The sequence below is a fragment of the Zalophus californianus genome, chromosome X (assembly GCF_009762305.2).
Source record: "Zalophus californianus isolate mZalCal1 chromosome X, mZalCal1.pri.v2, whole genome shotgun sequence".
In the NCBI taxonomy this organism is placed as follows: Eukaryota; Metazoa; Chordata; class Mammalia; order Carnivora; family Otariidae; genus Zalophus; species Zalophus californianus.
Window position 1 is genome coordinate 65,249,745 of NC_045612.1, and position 24,122 is coordinate 65,273,866.

Here is a 24,122-nt window from a genome sequence, read left to right on the forward strand (position 1 = left end):
ATGTATCTAACAACTTATACTCCAATAACCTCAGTGTTTACTAACAATTAAATTTACTGATCATTGACTACGTGCCATCCACTTTAGATATATTATATCATATAATCCTCATGACAATGCTATAAGGAAGGGAGATACTGTCTTATTCCCATTTGACCACTAACAAATTATCAAACTCTTACTTATACATTATTATCTTCAACTAGTACATTATTTGCTATTATGTCTAGAGTGTGGATCACGAATACTAGTACCTTGACAAATCCCTTATCTGCACTAAAAGACAGACTACACCAGTAGTGGGCAGAGAATCTTACTGTGTCAATCCCACTGCAAGCATCCATGGCTTGATCACTGGCCTTTTCAGGATTTTCCCAGTTTCCCTTCACAGTCATATAGTTATTTTATATTCTCCAGGGACTCTGGCCCTTAAAATTGCTTTAAAGTAGATAACTCCATTCATTCTATTTTGAAACTTTCAGCCTTTCTTAATAACTCTATTCATTTTATTTAAAACTTTCAGGCCTTTCTAAAATAATAGCTTTTCTTTTCTTTTTATTATTATGTTATGTTAATCACCATACATTACATCATGGGTTTTTAATGTAGTGTTCCATGATTCATTGTTTGCGTATAACACCCAGTGTTCCATGCAGTACGTGCCTCTTTAATACCCATCACCAAGCTAAACCATCCCCCCACCCCCTCCCTTCTAGAACCCTCAGTTTGTTTCTCAGAGTCCACAGTCTCTCATGGTTCATCTCCCCCTCCTATTTCCCCCCTTCATTCTTCCCTTCCTGCTATCTTCTTCTTCTTTTTTTTTTAAACATATAATGTATTATTTGTTCCAGAGGTACAGGTCTGTGATTCAACAATCTTACACAATTCACAGTGCTCACCATAGCACATACCCTCCCCAATGTCTATCACCCAGCCACCCCATCCCTCCCACCCCCCACCACTCCAGCAACCCTCAGTTTGTTTCCTGAGATTAAGAATTCCTCATATCAGTGAGGTCATATGATACATGTATTTCTCTGATTGACTTATTTTGCTCAGCACAATACCCTCCAGTTCCATCCATGTGATTGCAAATGGCAAGATTTCATTCCTTTTGATGTTGTATATATATACAATAATAGCTTTTCAAATGGCTTTTAGGTGGTTGTTATTCCACTTAGAAAGATTCTCTTTTCTCCAAATGCAGGACCATGAATGTTTCCCACCCCTCTCTGGCAATGCTACTGGTTTCAGATAGCAAAAGGCTTAGGAACAGAATAGTCTCACCACTATTGTGCTCCTTTGGCTGTGTCTGAGTCTCATATTTCTCACTGAGGACTGAGCCAAGCAGACATGGTTGCAGATCACAACTTCTTCAGAAAGGTTAGCAACAAGAACTATGATAAGTTGCCTGCGTATGTATGTCCCAACTCATTTGCCCCAGAACTGGAGGATGCTACCTGCAAGAAATTAAAAAAAAAAATCATTTGAATCTTCATTTTGACCTCATTTGGTAAGGTACAAAGTGGTAAATTAACTTGCCTAGGGATGAAGAAATTCACTGTTAATTAGATTTTGAAATGTGGCTAAAAATAAACCTCTCACTCAAATAATCTTTCTACTTCACCGGTCTGCCTCCGTGCTGAGAGAAGAAAGTGCTATGTAAACCTCCCCAAAACCAAGGGCACGAATGGTAGGTGGAAAGCATGGAGCAGATTAGCTGTGGCTCAGTGAGAAGCAGAGATTAGCATTGATAGGAATTTTTGACCTCACTAACAGCCTTTTCTATTATCCTCTGCCTATAACAGCCATTATTTGGAGTATACACAAGACCTGTGTCCCTTCCCCCAGTTATCTCATTTTATGTACTGTCAAATGCAAAACAATACTTTCCTAGGCCTTAGAACACAGCTTTCCCTCTAAATATAATGGATATTAATTAATTAATGTACATTTTGCATCCCTTCAGTGTATTAGGCATTGTTTTAGGTACTGATGATAAGATGGTATGTAGGCAGACATGGTCTCTGCACTCATGTAAATTGTAATCTCATACTATATCCACCCCATCCTCTCCACCCAAGAAATAATACTCATTTATTAATAAGTGTATGTCTCATGAGAATTTTAAATTAAAATGTTTTTTTTAATTTTCTCATCAAAATAAATTAAAATATTTTAAATAGAGTGTAGTATTCCTCCAAAAAGCATGCTATTTTACTAGAATCACCATACACTAGGCTGACCATATATTCTGATTTGCCTGGAACAGAACTAGTTTACATTTGTTATTGCAGTGTAATCAATAATGATACTACCTTTCACTCTTTAAAGTGTCTTAGTTTGGATAATGGCATATGATCACTCTGCCATCTGCCCATTCACAAAATCTAGGTGATACCTTTAACAGTTACACCTATTAATACCCACACATATCCCATAAATTCTATCTTCCTAATTTCTAAATTTAGCTACTTCTCTCTGCACCACCTTTATTCTAATTTAGACAACCATCATCTTTTTTTATTATTATTATGTTATGTTAATCACCATACATTACAGCATTAGTTTTTGATGTAGTGTTCCATGATTCATTGTTTGCATATAACACCCAGTGCTCCATGCAGTACGTGCCTTCCTTAACACCCATCACTAGGGTAACCCATCCCCCATCCCCTCCCCTCTAGAACCCTCAGTTTGTTTCTCAGAGTCCATAGTCTTTCAAACCATCATCTCTTTATTACTTATTCTTACCATCCTTTATCAGTTCCCTCTACTTCCAATTTTGCCCATTCCAATAAACATATTTTTCATTTTTTTGAAGATTTTATTTATTTATTCATAAAAAACAGAGAGAGAGAGAGGCCGAGGAAGAAGCAGGCTCCCTGCTGAGCAGGGAGCCCGATGCCGGACTCGATCCCAGGACCCTGTGATCATGACCTGTGCCGAAGGCAGACACTTAACCATCTGAGCCACCCAAGAGCCCAAACCTATTTTTCATTAAAGTGATCTTTCTGAATTCCAAATTTTATGTCACTATTCTGTTGCCTAATTCTTCCAAAGATTCACCTGTATCTAAAAACAAAAACAAAAACAAAACAAAACAAAACTTCCTTACTATGGTGTATTAAGTCCTGCAGGCTTATCTTTCCAACCTCATTTCTATAGCTCTACACTTCCCCACAATTCTCTGCTCCAACCATGCTGAAGTACTCACATTTTCATGAATGTGTGCTGCATTCTGATATATTGATGAACTTGAATAAATATTTTATGCTCTTGGAATATTCTTTTCCCACTTTTCATGTGACTAATTTTCCTTCAGCTCCTAATTTAGAATTATCTTCTGGAAAGCCTTCCCAGATTTCTCTACAAGTCTGACTTAGGTACCTCTCTGTGCCTTGATAAGATCTCATGCTTCCATTATAAACTGGATCATAAACTGGATATTATATTCTGAGACATATATTGAATTTTTCTTGATCAAGTGTACATCAAGAGAAATAAAAAAGTTCCTTACACACATTAGATATTCAAAATGCATTTGTTTATTGAATAAATTAAGGAAATGACAGAATCATAGGTGCAAGATAAAATTAATATTGTTACAAATTAGCAGTAAGCATCCCCATCCATCTCCCACCCAAATAACAACAGGTAAACCTACTTGTAAGATTGTCCTGAAAACTTCCGATTGCAGATGAGATGGAATAAATCTACTCCATCCCATTATTCTTGATAATCATGGCTAAAATACCTAGATAAAACATAAAACAAATGTAAGAGGACTCTAAGATGTAGAGAAAATAAAAAAAAAGACTGGCTGAGGATCTCAAGACTCAAGGAACAACATGACATTGAGTGTGTGTGTGTGTGTGTGTGTGTGTGTGTGTGCACGTGCGTGCATATATGTATGTGTTGTTTCCTGTATATCCTGGACTAAGCACTGAGGAAGCCCACAGTTGAAAAAAAAATTCAAAAAAATGGCTGAAAATTGGGGGGCAGAGCAAGATGGTGGAGGAGTAGGAGACCTAGATTTTGTCTGGTCTAGGGAATTCAGCTGGATAGGGATCAAACCATTCTGAACACCCACGAACTCAACAGGAGATCGAAGAAAAGAATAGCAACAACTCTCTGAAGAGAAAAGCAACCACTTTTTGGAAGGTACGGCATGCGGAGAACTGAATCCGAGGTGATATTTGGGAGGATAGATCTCGGGGGAGGGGGTCTGCGTCGGCTGCTTATGGCAAGTGATAGAGCCACGGAGCACAAAATCGAAAGATCACTTTTAGTCGGCTCTGCTGAGGGACGTCACTCCAGGGGCTAAGCGGGGGTGGAACCCTCGTGGGACACTGTGGCCTCAGGACCCTTGGGGTCACAGAAAGACCAAGGGTGCCTGAGTGTGGCAGAACTCCCAGGTATCAGAGCGGGGAAGCTGGCTGCTGAGATGGAGCCAAGGAGCAGGCTCTCAACTCGGGATTACCATAAACTGATCCACGGCACAGTCGGGCCACTGCTTCTCCAGCAGGGACCCAACAAGCGGCAGATCCGGGGAGACTCTCCTTCCTGCCCCGGGAGGAGTGGCGTGGGAGCACACTGCAGGGATCTGCTGGGTTTGGAGACACCACACCGAGTCAGGTGCCAGAGATAGAAATGCTCGGTCAGAGGCCAGGTGAGCACGGAGTGCAGCCAGAGACTGGGGAGATGGGAGTGATTGACTGCTTTTCTCTGGGAGCTCACTGAGGAGCAGGGCCCTGGGTTCTCAGCTTCTCTGAGGCAGAGATTGGGAAGCTGCCATTTTCACTCTCATCCTCCAAAGCTGTACTGAAAGCTTGCAAGGAACAAAAGCTCCCAAGAGCAAACCCAAACAGATTACTTAGCCCGGACCAGGCAAGGGCGGGGCAATTCCGCTTCAGGCAAAGATATTTGGGAACCACGGCAACAGACCCCTCCCCCAGAAGATCAGCAAGAAGAGCCAGCCAAGACCAAGTTTACCAATCAATGAGAACGGCAGAACTCCAGAGCTAGAAGTATACTGCACATAGAATCCATGGCTTTTTTACCAAGATTCTTTAGTCTTTGAAAGTTAATTTTTTTAACTGTCTTTTTTTTTTAATTTTTCTTTTTCCCTTTTTCAACCAACATCTTATCAATTCCTTTTTAAAAAAAGTTTTTATGTTTCATTTTTAGAGTCATATTCTATCCCCTCATAGTAGTTACCCTTATTTTTGGCATATATATATAAGTTGTTCTCTCTTTAAAATTTTGAGGTACAGTTTCTTCTAACAGATCAAAATATACCCTAAATCTCTAGTGTATGACTTTGTTCTAGTCTCCTTCCTGATCCCATTCTCTCCCTTTTTTTTTCTTTTTTCTTTTTAGAACCTCTTCTTTTTTTTTTTCAAACAACTTCTTATCTTATCAATTCCTTTATAAAATCTTTTATAATTTTCATCTTTACAGTCATATTCCATCCCTTAATCGTATTAACCCCTATTTTTGTACATATATAAGTTTTTCTTTCTTTAAAATTTTGGGAGGCACTTCCTACTAACAGCCCAAAGCACACCCAAAATCTAGTGTATGGCACTGATCTATGCACCAACTTGATCATATTTGATCATATTCTGTTTTGTTTTGTTTTGTTCTGTTTTTGAATGTTTTCATCTTTTTCTTTTTCTTTTTTCTTTCTTTCACTTTCTTTTCCCCTGGTTTCAGGTCTCTTCTGATTTGTTTAGAGTATATTTTCTGGGGATGTTGTTACCTGTTAGCATTTTGTTCTCTCATTCATCTATTCTCCTCTGGACAAAATGACAAGATGGAAAAAAATCAACTTAACAAAAAAACAAGAGGCAGTACCGACTGCCAGGGACCTACTAAATACGGACATTAGTACAATGTCAGAACTAGAGTTCAGAATGATGATTTTAAAGATACTACCTAGGCTTGAAAAAAGCATGGAAGTTATTAGAGAAACCCTTTCAGGAGAAATAAAAGAACTAAAATCTAACCAAGTCGAAATCAAAAAGGCTATTAATGAGATGCAATAAAAAATGGGGGCTCTAACTGCTAGGATAAGTGAGGCAGAAGAGAGAATTAGCGATATAGAAGACCAAATGATGGAAAATAAAGAAGCTGAGAAAAAGAGAGATAAAAAATTACTGGATCATGAGGGCCAAACTTGAGATAAGTGATACCATAAGATGAAACAACATTAGAATAATTGGGATCCCAGAAGAAGAAGAAAGAGAGAGAGGGGCAGAAGGTATATTGGAGCAAATTATAGCAGAGAACTTCCCTAATTTGGGAAGGAAACAGGCATCAAAATCCAGGAGGCACAGAGAACCCCTCTCAAAATCAATAAAAATAGGTCAACACCCCGACATCTAATAGTAAAACTTATGAGTCTCAGAGACAAAGAGAATTTCCTGAAAGCAGCCTGGAGAAGAGATATGTAACCTACAATGGTAGAAACATTAGGTTGGCAACAGACCTATCCACAGAAACCTGACAGGCCAGAAAGGACTGCCATGATATCTTCAGAGCACTAAACGAGAAAAATATACAGCCAAGAAGACTATATCCAGCTAGGTTGTCATTGAAAACAGAAGGAGAGATAAAAAGCTTCCAGGACAAACAAAAACTGAAGGAATCTGCAAACACGAAACCAGCCCTACAAGAAATCTTGAAAGGGGTCCTCTAAACAAAGAGAGAGCCTAAAAGCAACATAGACCAGAAAGGAACACAGAAAATATACAGTAACAGTCACCTTACAGACAATATAATGGCACTCAATTCATATCTTTCAATATTTACCCTGAATGTAAATGGGCTAAATGCCCCAATCAAAAGAGACACGCTATCAGATTGGATTAAAAAACAAGACCCATCGATATGCTGTCTGCAAGAGACACATTTTAGACCCAAAAACACCCCCAGATTGAAAGTGAGAGGGTGGAAAACCATTTACCATGCTAATGGACACCAAAAGAAAGCTGGGGTGGCAATCCTTGTATGAGGCAAATTAGATTTTAAACCAAAGACTGCAATAAGAGATGAGGAAGGACACTATATCCTACTTAAAGGGTCTATCCAACAATAAGATCTAATAATTGTAAATATGTATGCCCCTAACAAGGGAGCAGCCAATTATATAAAGCAATTAATAACAGAAGCAAAGTGGGCGCCTGGGTGGCTCAGTTGGTTAAGCAACTGCCTTCGGCTCAGATCATGACCCAGAGTCCTGGGATCAAGTCCTGCATCGGGCTCCCTGCTCGGCAGGGAATCTGCTTCTCCCTCTGACCCTACCCTCTCTTGTGCTCTCTCTCTCTCAAATAAATAAATAAAAATCTTTAAAAAAATTAAAAAATAACAAAAGCAAAGAAATACATTGAGAAAAATACAATAATAGTGGAGGAATTTAACAACCCCCTCACTGAAATGGATATATCATCTAAGCAGAAGATCAAAAAGGAAATAAAGACTTTAAATGACACACAGGACCAAATGGACTTCACAGACATATTCAGAATATTCCATCCCAAAGCAACAAAATACACATTCTTCTCTAGTGCCCATGGAATTCCTCAGAATAGATCACATCATGGGTCACAAATCAGGTCTCAACCAGTACCAAAAGATTGGGATAATTCCCTGCATATTTTCAGACCACAGTGATTTGAAACTAGAACTCAACCACAAAGGAAAGTCGGAAAGAACTCAAATACATGGAGGCTAAAGAGCATCCTACTAAAGAATGAATGGGTCAACCAGGAAATTAAAGAAGAATTTAAAAAATGCATGGAAACCAATGAAAATGAAAAAACAACTGTTCTAAATCTTTGGGATGCAGCAAAGGCAGTCCTGAAAGGAAAGTATATAGCTATACAAGCCTTTCTCAAGAAACAAGAAAGGTCTCAAATACACAACCTAATCCTACACCTAAAGGAGCTAGAGAAAAAACAGCAAATAAATCCTAAACCCAGCAGAAGAGAAATAAAGATCAGAAAGAAATCAATGAAATAGAAACCAAAAGAACAGTAGAACATATCAACGAAACTAGGAGCTGGTTCTTTGAAAGAATTAACAAGATTGATAAACCCCTGGCCAGATTTATCAAAAAGAAAAGAGAAATGACCCAAATCAACAAAATTGTGAATGAAAGAGGAGAGATCACAACCAACACCAAAGAAATACAAACAATTATAAGAACATATTATGAGCAACTCTATGCCAGCAAATTAGATAATCTGGAAGAAATGGATGCATTCCTAGAGATGCATCAACTACCAAAACTGACCCAGGAAGAAATAGAAAACCTGAACAGACCTATAACCACTAAGGAAATTGAAGCAGTCATCAAAAATCTCCCAACAAACAAAAGCCCAGGGCCAGATGGCTTCCCAGGAGAATTCTAACAAACATGTAAAGAAGAATTAATACCTATTCTTCTGAAACTGTTCCAAAAAATAGAAATGGAAGGAAAACTTCCAAACTCGTTTTATGAGGCCAGCATTACCTTGATCCCTAAACTGAGAAAGACCCCATCAAAAGGGAGATTTACAGACCACTATCCTTGATGAACATGGATGCAAAAATTCTCACCAAAATACTAGCCAATAGGATCCAACAGTACATTAAAAGGATTATTTACCACGACCAAGTGGGACTTATCCCTGGGCTGCAAGTTTGGCTCAACATCCGCAAATCAAACAACATGATATAATACATTAACAAAAGAAAGATCAAGAATCATATGATCCTCTCAATAGATGCAGAAAAAGCATTTGACAAAGTACAGCATCCTTTCTTGATTAAAACTCTTCAGAGTATAGGGATAGAAGGTACATACCTCAATATCATAAAAGCCATCTATGAAAATCCTACAGCGAATATCATTCTCAATGGGGAAAAACTGAGAGCTTTCCCCCCAAGTTCAGGAACGCGACAGGGATGTCCACTATCACCACTGCTCTTCAACATATTATTAGAAGTCGTAGCGACAGCAATCAGACAACAACAACAACAAAAAAATAAAAGGTATCCGAATCAGCAAAGAAGTCAAACTCTCACTGTTTGCAAATGATATGATACTTTATGTGGAAAACCCAAAGACTCCATCCAAAACTGCTAGAACTCATACAGGAATTCAGTAAAGTGGCAGGATATAAAATCAATGCACAGAAATCAGTGGCATTCCTATACACCAACAAGACAGAAGAAAGAGAAATGAAGGAGTCGATCCCATTTACAATTGCACCCAAAACCATAAGATACTTATGAATAAATCTAACCAAAGAGTCAAAGGATCTGTACTCAGAAAACTATAAAATACTCATGAGAGAAATTGAGGAAGACACAAAGAAATGGAAAAACGTTCCATGCTCATGGATTGGAAGAAAAAATATTGTGAAGATGTCAATGCTATCTACAGCAATCTACACATTCAATGCAATCCCTATCAAAATACCATCCACTGTTTTCAAAGAAATGGAACAAATAATCCTAAAATTTGTATGGAACCAGAAAAGACCCTAAATAGCCAGAGGAATGCTGAAAAAGAAAAGCAAAGTTGGGGGCATCACAATTCCGGACTTCAAGCTTTATTACAAAGCTGTCATCATCAAGACCATATGGTACTGGCACAAAAACAGACACATCGATCAATGGAACAGAATAGAGAGCCCAGAATTCAACCCTCAACTCTATGGTCAACTAATCTTTGACAAAGCGGGAAAGAATGTCCAATGGAAAAAAAGACAGTCTCTTCAACAAATGGTGTTGGGAAAATTGGACAGCTACATGCTGAAGAATGAAACTGGACCATTTCCTTACACCACACACAAAAATAGACTCAAAATGGTTGAAAGACCTAAATGTGAGACAGGAGTCCATCAAAATCCTAAAGGAGAACACAGGCAGCAACCTCTTTGACCTCAGCCACAGCAACTTCTTCCTAGAAACATTGCCAAAAGCAAGGGAAGCAAGGACAAATTTAACTATTGAGACTTCATCAAGATAAAAAGCTTTTGCACAGCAAAAGAAACTGTCAACAAAACCAAAAGACAACCGACAGAATCAGAGAATATATTTGCAAATGACATATTGGATAAAAAGCTAGTATCCAAAATCTATAAAGAACTTATCAAACTCAATACCAAAGAACAAATAATCCTATCAGGAAATGGGCAGAAGACATGAACAGACATTTTTCCAAAGACATCCAAATGGCCAACAGACACATGAAAAAGTGTTCAACACCTTTCGGCATCAGGGAAATCCAAATCAAAACCTCAATGAAATACCACCTCACATCAGTCAGAATGGCTAAAATTAACAAGTCAGGAAACGACAGATGTTGGCGGGGATGCGGAGAAAGGGGAAACCTCCTACACTGTTGGTGGGAATGCAAGCTGGTGCAGCCACTCTGGAAAACAGTATGGAGGTTCCTCAAAAAGTTGAAAATAGAGCTACCATACGATCCAGCAATTGTACTACTGGGTATTTACCCCAAAGATACAAATGTAGGGATCCAAAGGCTTATGTGCACCCCAATGTCTATAGCAGCAATGTCCACAATAGCCAAACTGTGGAAAGAGCCAAGATGTCCATTGACAGATGAATGGATAAAGAAGAGGAGGTATATATATACCATGGAATATTATGCAGCCATCAAAAGGAATGAGATCTTGCCATTTGCATGGTGGATGGAACTGGAGGGTGTTATGCTGAGCGAAATAAGTCAATCAGAGAAAGACATGTATCATATGACCTCACTGATATGAGGAATTCTTAATCTCAGGAAACAAACTGAGGGTTGCTGTAGTGGTGGGGATGAGAGGGATGGGGTGGCTGGGTGATAGACATTGGGGAGGGTATGTGCTATGGTGAGCACTGTGAATTGTGCAAGACTGTTGAATCACAAATCTGTACCTCTGAAACAAATAATGCAATATATGTGAAAAAAAAGAAGATAGCTGGAGGGGAAAAATGAAGGGGGGAAATCGGAGAGGGAAACGAACCATGAGAGACGATGGACTCTGAAAAACAAACTGAGGGTTCTAGAGGAAAGGGGGTGGGAGGATGGGTTAGCCTGGTCTGGGGATTAAACAAGGCAAGTTTGGCATGGAACACTGGGTGTTATGCACAAGCAATGATTCATGGAACACTACATCAAAAACTAATGATGTAATGTATGGCAATTAACATAACAATACATTTTTTAAATGGCTGAAAATTTCCCAAATTTTGTGCAAGGTATAAAGCTATGAATTCAAGAATTGAGTTTATCCTAAATGGGATAAATGCAAATAAATGTACATATAGACACATCATAATTAATCTTCAGACCTCTAAAGACTAAAAATCTCATAAAAGAAGAAAATAGATAAAAGCAATACATTATTCATAGAAAAACAATGATCCAAATGACAGATTTCTAATTTAAAACCATGGAGGCCAAAAAAATATCCTTTGGGAATACTCAGGTTATGGAAACAAAGTTGACATGCTCTAAGATAATTGCTAAAGAAAATTCTTCAAGCCCAAAGGAAATAATAAGAAAAAAAATTAACATCAAGAATATAAAAAGAGGGGCACCTCTGTGGCTCAGGTCGTTAAGCACAAGACTCATGATTTTGGCTCAGATCATTATCTCAAGGTCCTGAGACTGAGCCCTGCATCGGGCTCTTAGCTCATTACAGAGCCTGCTTGAGATTCTCTCTCTTCCTCTCCTTCTGCCCCTCCCTGCCTCTCAAAAACAAACAAATAAATAAAAATTTAAAAAGAAAGAATAAAGAAAGAGACCAGTCACAAAATGGGGAAGGAACGCTATGGGGCAGTCTCATTTTGCCCTGAGCCAGCTTTGGAGCAGGGACTGGGAGGAGGCATCTCCCTTCACCTAGCCTATGCTGGGCTGTGTTTCTGGGCCCCCAGGTTCCCCTTCGCCTCAACCTGACCCCCTTCCTGCCATCCTTACACTGAGTGTGGGAACCTGAAACCCTGCAACAAAATGGTGAGACCTAATGTGGCCTTCTGGAGTGATTGACACCCATATAACATCTCTATGTCTCTCTGACTCTCTCTTTCTCTGTCTTTTGAGTTTCTCCCTCCCCCTACTTATCCTGACTGAGTGGGTCAGAAGCCAGGACTTTTTCTCTGGGTCTCTTTCCAAAATGCAGCCACCATCATCACCAACCTCTACAAAGAAAGAAAGCATGGATACCCATCAGTGAAGTTTTGATATCGGAATTCAAATTGGTTATCAGCAATGCAATAAGTACGTGTTGGTTTGGGTTAAAGAGCACTGAAGAACTATTCATAGAGAAGATTTGATCAGCTTCCTGTGTGGAAAAGTTCCTTCACCACAAAACTCTAGAGCTCCCCAAGACTGACTGTAGTGTCCCCTAACTGAGCTACTTCAATGTAAATCAGCTCATCTATAGAGACTAATTTGCAACCCTTCTGGGAAAACATAGCTCTGCATGGTCTTAGTGGTACAATGGATAGTATAAGCATGCATTTGAGTATCCCAAGCTCTCCTACACATATAAGCAATAGATGGAATGCTAGTTGAAGGATAAATGGGCTCCATGTGTCAATGTGAACACTTTCTTATCAGAAAAAAATGCACTCCAGGGCGCCTGGGTGGCTCAGTTGGTTAAGCGACTGCCTTCGGCTCAGGTCATGATCCTGGAGTCCCGGGATCGAGTCCCACATCGGGCTCCCTGCTCAGCAGGGTGTCTGCTTCTCCCTCTGACCCTCTTCCCTCTCATGCTCTCTATCTTTCATTCTCTCTCTCTCTCTCAAATAAATAAAAATAAAATCTTTAAAAAAAAAGAAAAAGAAAAAATGCACTCCACTTGGACAATGGTGGAACGGAAGGTGTACCTTAGCCCAGTGTGGCCATTTGATTACAGAGTTGCCAATCCATAAACACAACATAGTGATCTAAACTGCGGACATTTTCACACCCACCATGCTGCTTGAAAGCCACTTGATCCCCAACATATACTATTATTACAAAGGAAACATGAGCCATCTTCCCTTATTAACTGTTTAAAACAAGTGAATTCTATAGTGGTTGCCATAAAAGGAAGTTCTAGGTATTTACAGTAGATGATTCTTGTAACTATGGCTTTCTTAAAACTATAATCCTAGCAGAGGATATCAGATATCATGTAGTCATTAGTAAGATCATCACAGGGAAACATATATCTGTTCCAAGGCTAAAAGTGACCTTACTTATATTTATTCTCAAAGGGAAAGGAAATATCAGATGTTTACTTGATTATAGAATGCTTTTTTTTTTTTTTTGGTCCATTTCCTGCTGTGTTGATCATTTTGCTTCAACAGTATTGCCAGTTTCCTAAAATTATCTCAAACCCATGATTTGGCTTCCTGTCAAATCTACAGGCTTCCATTTTTTGCAGCAGCACTGTACCATGCACCTGGTTTCTATATAATCACAGTGTGTAATTTCTAATGATTGGGCTGTGCCCTGTTTTTAGTTTTCCAAGCAGTTTCTAGTTCTGGTGATTATGTGATGTAAAAGGGTTCTATGATGGACATGCAATGTATTTAATCCATACACAGATCTTTATTGGATTCACTTCGTGTGTGTTAGTGCTCTAGAAGTAACAATATTATTAAATTGCCCCCAGATTAACCCTGTAGGCTTAAAATACTCAGTTTTAAGACAAGGACTACTCCTCAAAAAGGATAGTATTCTTATGGTAAATGTAATTATGTAGACTCCATTCAAGGGTGACCTAAAGTAAAGAGGTCATGAACTTTGAGAATGGGGTTCCTTTTTGGTTCAGTATTAGCAAGATGGAGATGGATGGTGGGGGAGGGTAGATATTCTAATCTTTCGTGTCCTGTTCTACATTTTTCATGAATGCCTACTTTGTGCAGTTTCCATTGGAATGGTGGAAGATAAAGGTCTTTTATCTGCTAACAATGTGGTCACAACTTAAGTAGAAAAACCTGACTCTTCAGTCCCTCTTCTAACAAGTGCAGTTCGGAATTTCATTCTGGAAAATATGGAGTCACATGGATGTTCTCTAGATGTTAGGTAGCCCTAAATAAAGGTTCTGAGTACATTCCTCTTTTGAGTACATATAAGACCTCTTATAGCTACAATGTTTTAAAGCATGTTTCATCCTCATTTTTAATATCTTGAACTGAATGATAATCTGTTTTAGACGAAGAATTGATGTCAGCCTGCCAGGTACTATAATTTATTCTGTCATATTACTATATTACATATCAAGTAGGACAGTGAAAATGTTTCCTTGCAAACTTGTAGTATTATGTTCAAATAGCCAACATATTTTTAACCTTAAAAGACCATTGCAAATCAGTATAAGAATTTTCCAACAGTTATTCACAGCACTTTGTTAAAGTTTGCAGTTACATCAGCCATTTAGTAAATATCTTTCTGTGAAGAAACTTTGCTAAGATAACCATAATATTCATTGACTGGGTTGGAGGTGAATGGAATATTAGAAAGGTGTGAGCTGAAGTTCTGTATTCATTATAGATATAGCCCTTATTTTAAAAAGTCAATCCCATACTAAAAATAAGAATGAAAATGAGGTATTTCTAAATATTTGCAAAAGTGTATCATTTTTTCTTTGAATATAATAGCAGGAAGAATTACAGCAATATGTCATTTTCCCTGAAACAGACAAGCCTGTGTATTATGAATACTTTCAAGCTTCCCTTTGCAATATGCCCAGAAATGAATTTGGAATTATTTTTGTTTTTATATTGCTGTAAATTTAGATTCTTGAATTGGGATTGGTTGTGTAAACCATTGCTCACAAATGGCCAGAACTTCTTGTCCTAAAGGATTTTGAGATTGAGGAACCCCTATTTAACCTCCCCTTTATGCCTTGGTTCTATTCTTCCTTCCAAGGTGAATAACATTTTTTTTTTAATTTTTGGTTGTTTTTGTTTTAGTTGGTGTTTTAATTTCAGTACCCTTTACTCTCGATTGTCAAATTTTAATAAAACATGTTCCATTTTCTTCAGTAAGAAAAAGTAGGTCTTAATGTCTGCCAGCACACAATTTATATGCCTTATTGGCTCCATAAACTTTTGAAAAACTTTAAAAAATGAATGAAAAAAGATTAACCTAAATATTAATATATCCAGAAAAACTATCGTTCAAAATGAAGGAAAAATTAAGACAATCTCAAATAAAAATAATTAATAGAGAGGGGCCTCTATTAGTCGGTTAAGCGTCTGCCTTCAGCTCGGGTCATGATCCCAGGGTCCTGGGATCAAGCCCCTCATCGGGCTCCCTGCTCCACGGGAAGCCTGCTTCTCCCTCTCCCTTTGCTTGTGTTCCCTCTCTCGCTGTGTCTCTGTCAAATAAATAAATAAAATCTTTAAAAAAAAACTAATAGAAATCACTGATTGATAGTAGTGTTCTTCAATAAAAATTGCTAAAAAGAGATTTTTTGGGGGGGCAAGATGGCAGAGGAGTAGGGGACTCTGTTTCAACCAGTCCCCTGAATTTAGCTGGATACCTACCAAACCATTCTGAACACCCACAAAATCAGCCTGAGATGTAACAATATATATATGGATCTCTACAAGCAGAAAATCAGCTGTTACAAAGTATGAAGAGCAGAGTTGTGATTCTGTGGGCAGATATGGGAAGATAAACAGAAGAGGGAGGGAGCCACTATAAGCTGGCCCCTGGAAAGTGATGTAACACCCAAGTGCAAAAGCTTCCCAGTGATAACTTGCAGAGCAATAGTGGTGGGATGGGAAGGGCCTGATAACAGTCCTCAAACAGGATCCAGGAGCTGAGACGGTATGTGTGCACACATGGGCCTGAGGCCAGCCATCCCCATCTCTGCCACCGCACACACAAACCTGGGACTGCTCAGGGTTTTTGGAAGCACAAAGAACAGAGACAAGCAGGGCCAGAGTCAACAGATGAGAGGCTTGTTGGGGGTGTGCACCTCCCATGGGAGGCTGCGGTTTTCAGCAGTGCTTACAGAAAGCAAGACTGTGTGTTCTGGATGGTTCAGAGAAGAGCAGACTGTGATTTCTCTGCCCTGGGGCAGAGGTCCAGGTGTGGACATTTTCCTTTGCTCTGACCCTCCGAAAAGGCGCAAAAAGCTGTCAGAGAACAAAAACCCAAAAGACCAGTTTCCAAGGATCCCAGCCCCCTGATGGGGGCAGGGCAACTCCGCCCAGGCAGGGTGGCTTGAAAAACCACGCAGCAGGCCCCTCCCCCAGAAGAAAAGCTGGAAGAACAAGAGGATGACAACCCTAGTGTCCCCATAAAACTGTAAAATCCCAACACCAGGGGAAAATAGTATATTGAGCTCTAGGTATTGCCTCATGGCTTGTGTATTTCTCAGGTACAACTTTTTTTTTCTTTTTATTCTTTTTCATGTTTCTTCTCTGTTTTTTCTTTTTACCTATTTCTCATTTCAACTAGATGTTTAATATAACCTCTCCTAGTAGCTTTTTAACTTTTACTTTTTCACATTTCTCTCTATATATTTTTTATATAGATATAAGCTTCAATGTAGTCCTTGTTTCCCTATTTAATATTACCTTTATATATACCAGTTTTATTTTCCCTGTAACTCTGGGAAGTAGTGTCCTTTAACAAAGAGAACAAAACACACCCAAGAATAACTGAAACACCCTACCTTGCCCACATTGAGAGATTATAACCCCCTCCCCCACCCCACCTTTTTTTATTCTTTAATCTTTAATTTATTTTTTAATTTTTTTAATTTTATAAATTTTATTCTTGGGTTTCATTTTGGCTGTGTTTTTTTGGTGGTGGCTTCCGACCACTCCGGATTTTCTCAGAGTGCATCTTGCCTGGATTGTGGTTGATATTTTGGACTCTATATCCCCTCAAGCACCCCTCAACAGAATGACTAGGATGAGGAAACTCCCGACAAAGAAAAGAACCAGAGACAATAGCCTCTCCCACAGACCTAATGGATATGGATATAAGCAAAATATCAGAAATAGACTTCAGGGTAGCAATTATGAAATCAATAGCTAGGCTCAAGAAAACCATTAGTGGCAATATAGAGTCCCTAAGGGCAGAAATGAGAGCTAATCAGGCCAAACTTAAAATGCTATGAATGAGATGCAGTCTAAACTGGACACTCTAACAGTAGGGTAAATGAGGCAGAAGAACAAATTAGTGATCTAGAAGATAAACTGAGAGAAAGGAAAGAACAGGAGGAGGCCTGGGACAAACAGCATAAAATCCATGAGAACAGACTTAGAGAGATTAATGATGCCATGAAATGTTTTATTGTTAGAACTATTGAGATCCCTGAGGGGGTGGAGAGAAAAAGGACTAAAAGGTATATTTGAGCAAATTATAGTTGAGAACTTCTTTAATCTGGAGAATGAAACAAACATTTGTGTCCTAGAGGCAGAGAGGACCCCTCCCAAGATCAAGGAGAATAGACCAATGCCCCAGCATGTAATAGTAAAACTTGCAAATCTTAGAACCAAGGAAGACATCCTGAGAGCAGCTAGGGGGAAGAGATTTCTTATGGACAGAGGGAGGAACATCAGAATAATGTCAGACCTATCCACAGAGACCGGGCAAGCCAGAAAGGGCTGGCAAGACATGTTAAGGGTACTAAATAAGAACATACAGCCAAGAATACTTTATCCAGCAAGGTTGTCATTCAGATCAGATGGTGAGATAAAGAGCTTCAAGGACCGGCAGAAACTGAAAGAATATGTGACCACCAAGCCAGCCATGCAAGAAATACTAAGGGGGATTCTATAAAAGAAGAAAGATCCCAAGAGTAATATAGACCAGGAATTTACAGAGACAATCCATAGAAACTGACAATAGGATGGCAATGAATAGATATCTTTCAGTAGTAAATCTCAACATGAATGACTTAAATGTTTCCATGAAACAACAAAGGGATAAAAGATTGGATAAAAGGACTGGACCCATCCATATGTTGTCTACAAGAGTCTCATTTTGAACCTAAAGACACCTCCAGACTGAAAGTGAGGGGATGGAGAACAATTTATCATGCCAACAGACCTCAAAAGAAAGCTGGGGTAGCAATTCTTATATCAGACAAATTAGAATTTAAACCAAAGACTGCAATAAGAGATCCAGAGGGATACTATATCATATTCTTAAAGGGTCTATCCAACAAGAAAACCTAACAATTGTAAATATCAATGCCCCCAAAATAGGAGCAGCCAACTACATAAACCAACTATTACCTAAAATAAAAAATCAAATCAACAATGATACAATAGTAGGAGATTTTAACACTCCACTCTCAGCATTGGACAGATCATCATTTTTTTTTAAGATTGCATTTATTTATTTGACAGAGAGAGAGAGAGAGTGAGAGAGTGGGAACACAAGCCGGAAGAGTGGGAGAGGGAGAAGCAAGCTTCCCGCTAAGCAGGGAGCCCAATGCAGGGCTCAATCCCAGGACGCTGGGATCATGACCTGTGCCTCAGGCAGACAGTTAATGACTGAGCCACCCATATGCCCCTGGACAGATCATCTAAACAGAAAATCAACAAAGAAACACGAGCTTTGAATGACACATTGGACCAGATGGACTTCATAGATATATACAGAACATTAAACCCTAAAACAACAGAATACTCATTCTTCTCGAATGCACACGGAACTTTCTCCAGAATAGACCACATACTGGGTCAAAATTCAGGTCTCAGCCAGTACCAAAAGATTGAGATTATTCCCTACATGTTATCGGACCACAGTGTCTTGAAACTGGGACTCAATCACAAGAAATAATTTGGAAGGAATTCAAACACTTGGAAGTTAAAGAGCATCTTGCTAAAGAATGATTGGGTCAACCAGGAAATTAAAGAAGAACTTAAACAATTCATAGAATCTAATAAGAATTGAAACACTTTGGTCCAAAACATATGGTATACTGCAAAGGCGGTCCTAAGAGGGAAATACATACCCATCCAAGCCTCTCTCAGAAAACTAGAAAAATCCCAAATACACAAGCTAACCTTATACCTAAAGGAGATGGAGAAAGAAGAGCAAATAAAACCTAAACCAAGCAGGAGAAAAGAAATCATAAAGATTAGAGCAGAAACCAATGAAATAGAAAACAGAAAAACAGTAGAACAGATCAATGAAACTAGAAGCTCGTTCTTTGAAAGAATTAATAAGATCAATAAACCACTGGCCAAACTTATCCAAAAGAAAAGAGAGAGGAACCAAAATAATAAAATCATGAACGAAAGGGGAGAGATCAAGAGTAACACCAAGGAAATAGAAACAATTATTAGATATTATTACCAGCAGCTATGTGCCAACAAATTAAGCAACCTGGAAGAAATGGATGCCTTCCTGGAAACTTACAAACTACCAAGACTGAAACAGGAAGAAATAGACAATCTGAATAGACCAATAACCAGTAACGAAATTGAAGCAGTAATCAAAATCCTTCCAAAAAACAAAAGTCCAGGGCCAGATGGCTTCCCAGGAGACTTCTACCAAATATTTAAAGAAGAAATATCTATTCTACTGAAGCTGTTCCAAAAAAATAGAAACAGAAGGAAAACCTCCAAACTCCTTCTATGAGGTCAGTATTACTCTGATCCCAAAACCAGGCAAAGATCCCATCAAAAAGGAGAATTACAGACCAATATCCCAGATGAACATGGATGCCAAAATACTCAACAAGATCCTGGCCAATAGGATCCAACAGTACATTAAAAGGATTATTCACCATGATCAAGTGGGTTTTATTCCTGGAATGCAAGAGTGGTTCAACATTCACAAATCAATCAATATGATAGAGCACAACAATAAAAGAAAAGACAAGAACCATATGATCCTCTCAATTGATGTGGAAAAAACATTTGACAAAATACAACATCCATTCCTGATTAAAACTCTTCAGAGTATATGGATAGAGGGAACATTCCTCAATATCATAAAAACCATCTATGAAAAGCCCACATCGAATATCATTATCAATGGGGAAAAACTCTGGTCAGGAACACGACAGGGATGCCCTCTCTCACCACTATTGTTCAACATAGTGCTAGAAGTCCTAGCCTCAGCAATCAGACAACAAAAAGAAATAAAACTCATCCAAATTGGTAAAGAAGTCAAACTCTCCCTCTTCACAGATGACATGATCCTTTATGTGGAAAACCCAAAAGACTCCATCCCCAAATTACTAGAACTCATATAGCAATTCAGCAAATGTGGCAGGATACAAAATGAATGCACAGAAATCAGTTGCTCTCCTATACACTAATAATGTAACTGTAGAAAGAGAAATTAAGGAATTGATTCAATTTACAATAGCAACAAAACCATAAGATACATAGGAATAAACATAATGAAAGAGGTAAAGGATCTCTACTCTAGAAACTACAGAACACTTATGAAAGAAATTGAGGAAGACACAAAAAGGTGGAAAAATATTCCATATTCATGGATTGGAAGAATAAATAGTTTTAAAATGTCTATCCTGTCCAGTGCAATTTACACTTTCAATGCCATCCCTATTAAAATACCATTGGCATTTTTCAAGGGGCTGGAACCAACAATCATAAAATTTGTATGGAACCAGAAAAGACCCTGAATCGCCAAGGGAATGTTGAAAAAGAAAATCAAAGCTGGGGCATCACATTGCCTGACTTCAAGCTATATTACAAAGCTATGATCACCAAGACAGCATGGTACTGGCACAAAAACAGACACATAGACCAATGGAACAGAATAGAGATTCCAGAAATGGACCCTCAGCTTTATGGTCTACTAATCTTTGGATTAAGGAAAAAATATCCAATGGCAAAAAGACAGTCTCTTTAATAAGTGGTGCTGGGAAAATTGGACAGCTACATATACAAGAACGAAACTGGACCATTCCCTTATACCATACACAATGATAAACTCTAAGTGGATAAAAGAAAGGAATCCATCAAAATCCTAGAAAAGAACATAGGCAGTAACCTCTTTGACATTGGTCACAGTAAGTTCTTTCAAAACACATCTCCAAAGGCAAGGGAAACAAAAGCAAAAATGAACTTTTGGGACTTCATCAAGATAAAAAGTTTCTGGACAGCAAAGGAAACATTAAACAAAACTAAGAGGCAACCCACGGAATGGGAGAGATACTTGCAAATAACATTACCAAAAGGGCTGATATCCAAGATGTTAAAAATAGAGCTACTCTATGACCCAGCAATTGCACTACTAGGTATTTACCCCAAAGATACAGATGCAGTGAATTTATTTTTGTGTATTGTGTAAGAAAGTCATTCAATTTCATTCTTTTGTAGGTGGCTGTGCAGCTTTCCCAACACCATTTGTTGAAGAAACTGTCTTTTTCCTACTGCATATTCTTTGCTCTTTTTTCAAAGATTAATTGACCATATAATTGTGGGTTTGTTTCTGCCCAGTGAAGTCTTTCCAATTCCTTAATACCTTCTGGAGTACCAACCTTCCTTTTTTGAGAAAATCTAGTAGTTGGCTGATAAATGAAGCCCATAAATTCATTTTCCAAATTAACATTAGCTTAGCTTTTTACCTATCCCATAAGCATTTATATTTCAAGAAGTAGGCATTAGAGAGGCAGCAAGTAATCTCTGGTAATAAATTATCAATAGTGGAATTTCTAGTTGGACGCAGACACACAGGTAGGGCTAGGAGACACATCAGGTTAGGGGTGACTTCTCCCAGTCTCAAAATAATATGCTTAAGCTATTGTCAATTAGTAAGTCTAATTCTAGTAGTATGCTATCATTTAATACTCCTCAAAATTATAGAGATGCATTATTTTCCTATCTTGAACAATAATTTTGACCAAGTGGAAAACCGTCTCAAGCTTTAGTGAAGAATTTCTCAGTATTCCTGGACACCCACATTTCCAGCTGCAGAAAGCAAGACCTCAGCACAGAACCATTTAACAAGCAAACCCTCCCTCCCCCTAGGGCTCTACATTTAGTAAATACCTAGTCCTCACTCAGCACCAGATTTAGGCTGAACTTTGCCATTAGGGATACAGAGATGATTAATGTCCTCCCTCCTCTCACCCAACTTTAGAAGCTGGTTAAATAACCAACATCCTCCTAGTAAACTTTCTTGGTAGCTGGGGGAAGATTGGGAAGAAAAAACTCAATCCAGAATTTTTAGGTCTACTGAGGAAGTTTTCTTTATAGTCCTGCCAAAACACAATTTCTGGGGAAGATCAGTCCAAGGGGCATTGCTTGGACTTTCAGCTCTTTTAAAGGTTCCTAAATCCCTACAGCTGCCTAGGCTGCTTGTGTTTCATATGCTGTCCCATCTCAGCCACTTTGAAACTGCTTGGGTGGAGGAAAAAATCCATCTATACTTGTGGTCAGAGTGATTAAGCAGAGTCGCTTTCAATATACATTATGATGCCACTTGGCAACCATAATATGCAGATAGTGCCATCCTGTGAGTCATGTTCATGTAGTCCACAGCTGTTAATTATGTGTTGTTTCTGGAAAATAAACTAGTAGTACAATAAAGTCTTTATCCTGATATTTTATAGTAAAAATATTTATTGAGTCATCTTTTACTTAAAGGGAACTTAGTGTCTCTAACTTTTTAATCTGGGGGAATTCAGTATATACAAAATATACTACTTTGCTCATGTCATGAGAAGATATCAATATGACTAGATCTTACTGATATATTAGATGACTTGTACCAACTTCTCCAGGATGTACATAATTTTACATATTCTGAATAATCTCACATACTTAAGAATTAAACTCCATGTGTAAAATTAGCAGATTTTTTAAAGGGCAACAGCTATTTTATTATTTCAAATAAGGAAAATGGAATGAATTCCTTCTAACAAAGACTGCACCCTACTTAGAACCCCTTCCTAAAATATTTCCCATGTTCTCAAGTTAAAAATACATCCAAAGAAATGTTCATCATAAATTGAGAATCAGCCCCTCTGAGATTTAACAGCTGTACTAGCTTCTAGGGCTTGATGAAAATCTTTTTGTACTATTTGAAGCTTTTATGTCCCACCACAAAATGAATGTATGAGAAATGTCCCAATCAAAAGAAACACATCAAGTTTCATCTTATGAAAAGATTTAGGCATGTAAATGTATTTATCACTCGAATGCCACATAATTTGGTTGGCAAAACCCTGGATTTAAAATTTTAAGTCCCCCCCCCACACACACACTGCTCATACTAACAGAATTGTGTTTAATCAACCACTATCCTAATTTTAACATATATTTGTTAAGATCAGTATTTAAGTCTGGACTCCTGGTTTATATCAGTAGCATATTAACTTATAGAGAAAGGAGCTTTCCCTCAGACAGCCACATTTCCTTACACAAAACATGCAGCAGTTTCAGTGAACATTTTAACCACTTAAACTTATAAATAGATATTACCTCACTAAATAATCTCCTTACTGAGAATCTCCATACTTCATAACAATACATCCCTCAAAAGGTAAAATATTAGCAGATTCAGAATTACATTTTGATGGAAGCAGCAGAAATTTTCATTGTCATCTTCAATTCACAGAGATTTTTAAGTTCTAATTTTTAATGTATTAAGAGAAAGCCAAGAACCTTACCCTTTCTACCCAGATATCCTGTAGAGAACTGCAGGCATGTATAGCTACAAGAGGAAGTAACATAGTTTATTCAGTAAAACAGGAAAAACAAAACCAAAAAAAAAATGAAAACAAAACAAAACAAAAGATTTTACCTCTAATGGGAGGTAGAACTCTTTGTCAGCATCACTCAATTGTTTTGGAAAGCATTCCCCTCCGAGGATATTGTAGGAAAAGAAAATTGAAATTTTGGCTTTGATAAATTCAGAATTTCCATGATTTGTACACTTCAACCAGGAACAGAGTATCTGATTTTAATTTGCCACGTATTACCAGTTTTCTTAGTCTATTCTGAAAGTTTAAAGTGCAAAATTCAGCTTAACTGTTAGAATGTCACTTTGCTATTTAAAAATAAAATAAAACATAAGTTATAATGTCTTTTAAATGTTCTTTTTTAACAGAAAACATTAAATATTGTTTTTACAATGATTCCCCATTGTCTATCTTTATGTTTTGTTCCTCCTTCCC

The 24,122-nt window shown here is 38.1% G+C and overlaps 1 protein-coding gene and 1 pseudogene across 1 annotated transcript in view; one reads left to right on the forward strand and one right to left on the reverse strand.

Annotated features, from left to right (window-relative positions):
* Positions 1–24,122, reverse strand: part of LOC113931552 (putative P2Y purinoceptor 10) — a 79,368-nt gene that overhangs the window by 17,140 nt on the left and 38,106 nt on the right. Inside the window, exons 2-3 of the mRNA XM_027609661.1 lie at positions 3,668–3,757; positions 1,288–1,460 (exon numbers count right to left, since the gene is read on the reverse strand). The gene's annotated coding sequence lies outside the window, so the exon portion shown is untranslated. The remainder of the gene's footprint in view (positions 1–1,287; positions 1,461–3,667; positions 3,758–24,122) is intronic.
* On the forward strand, positions 10,584–12,952 carry LOC113931553 (annotated as a pseudogene).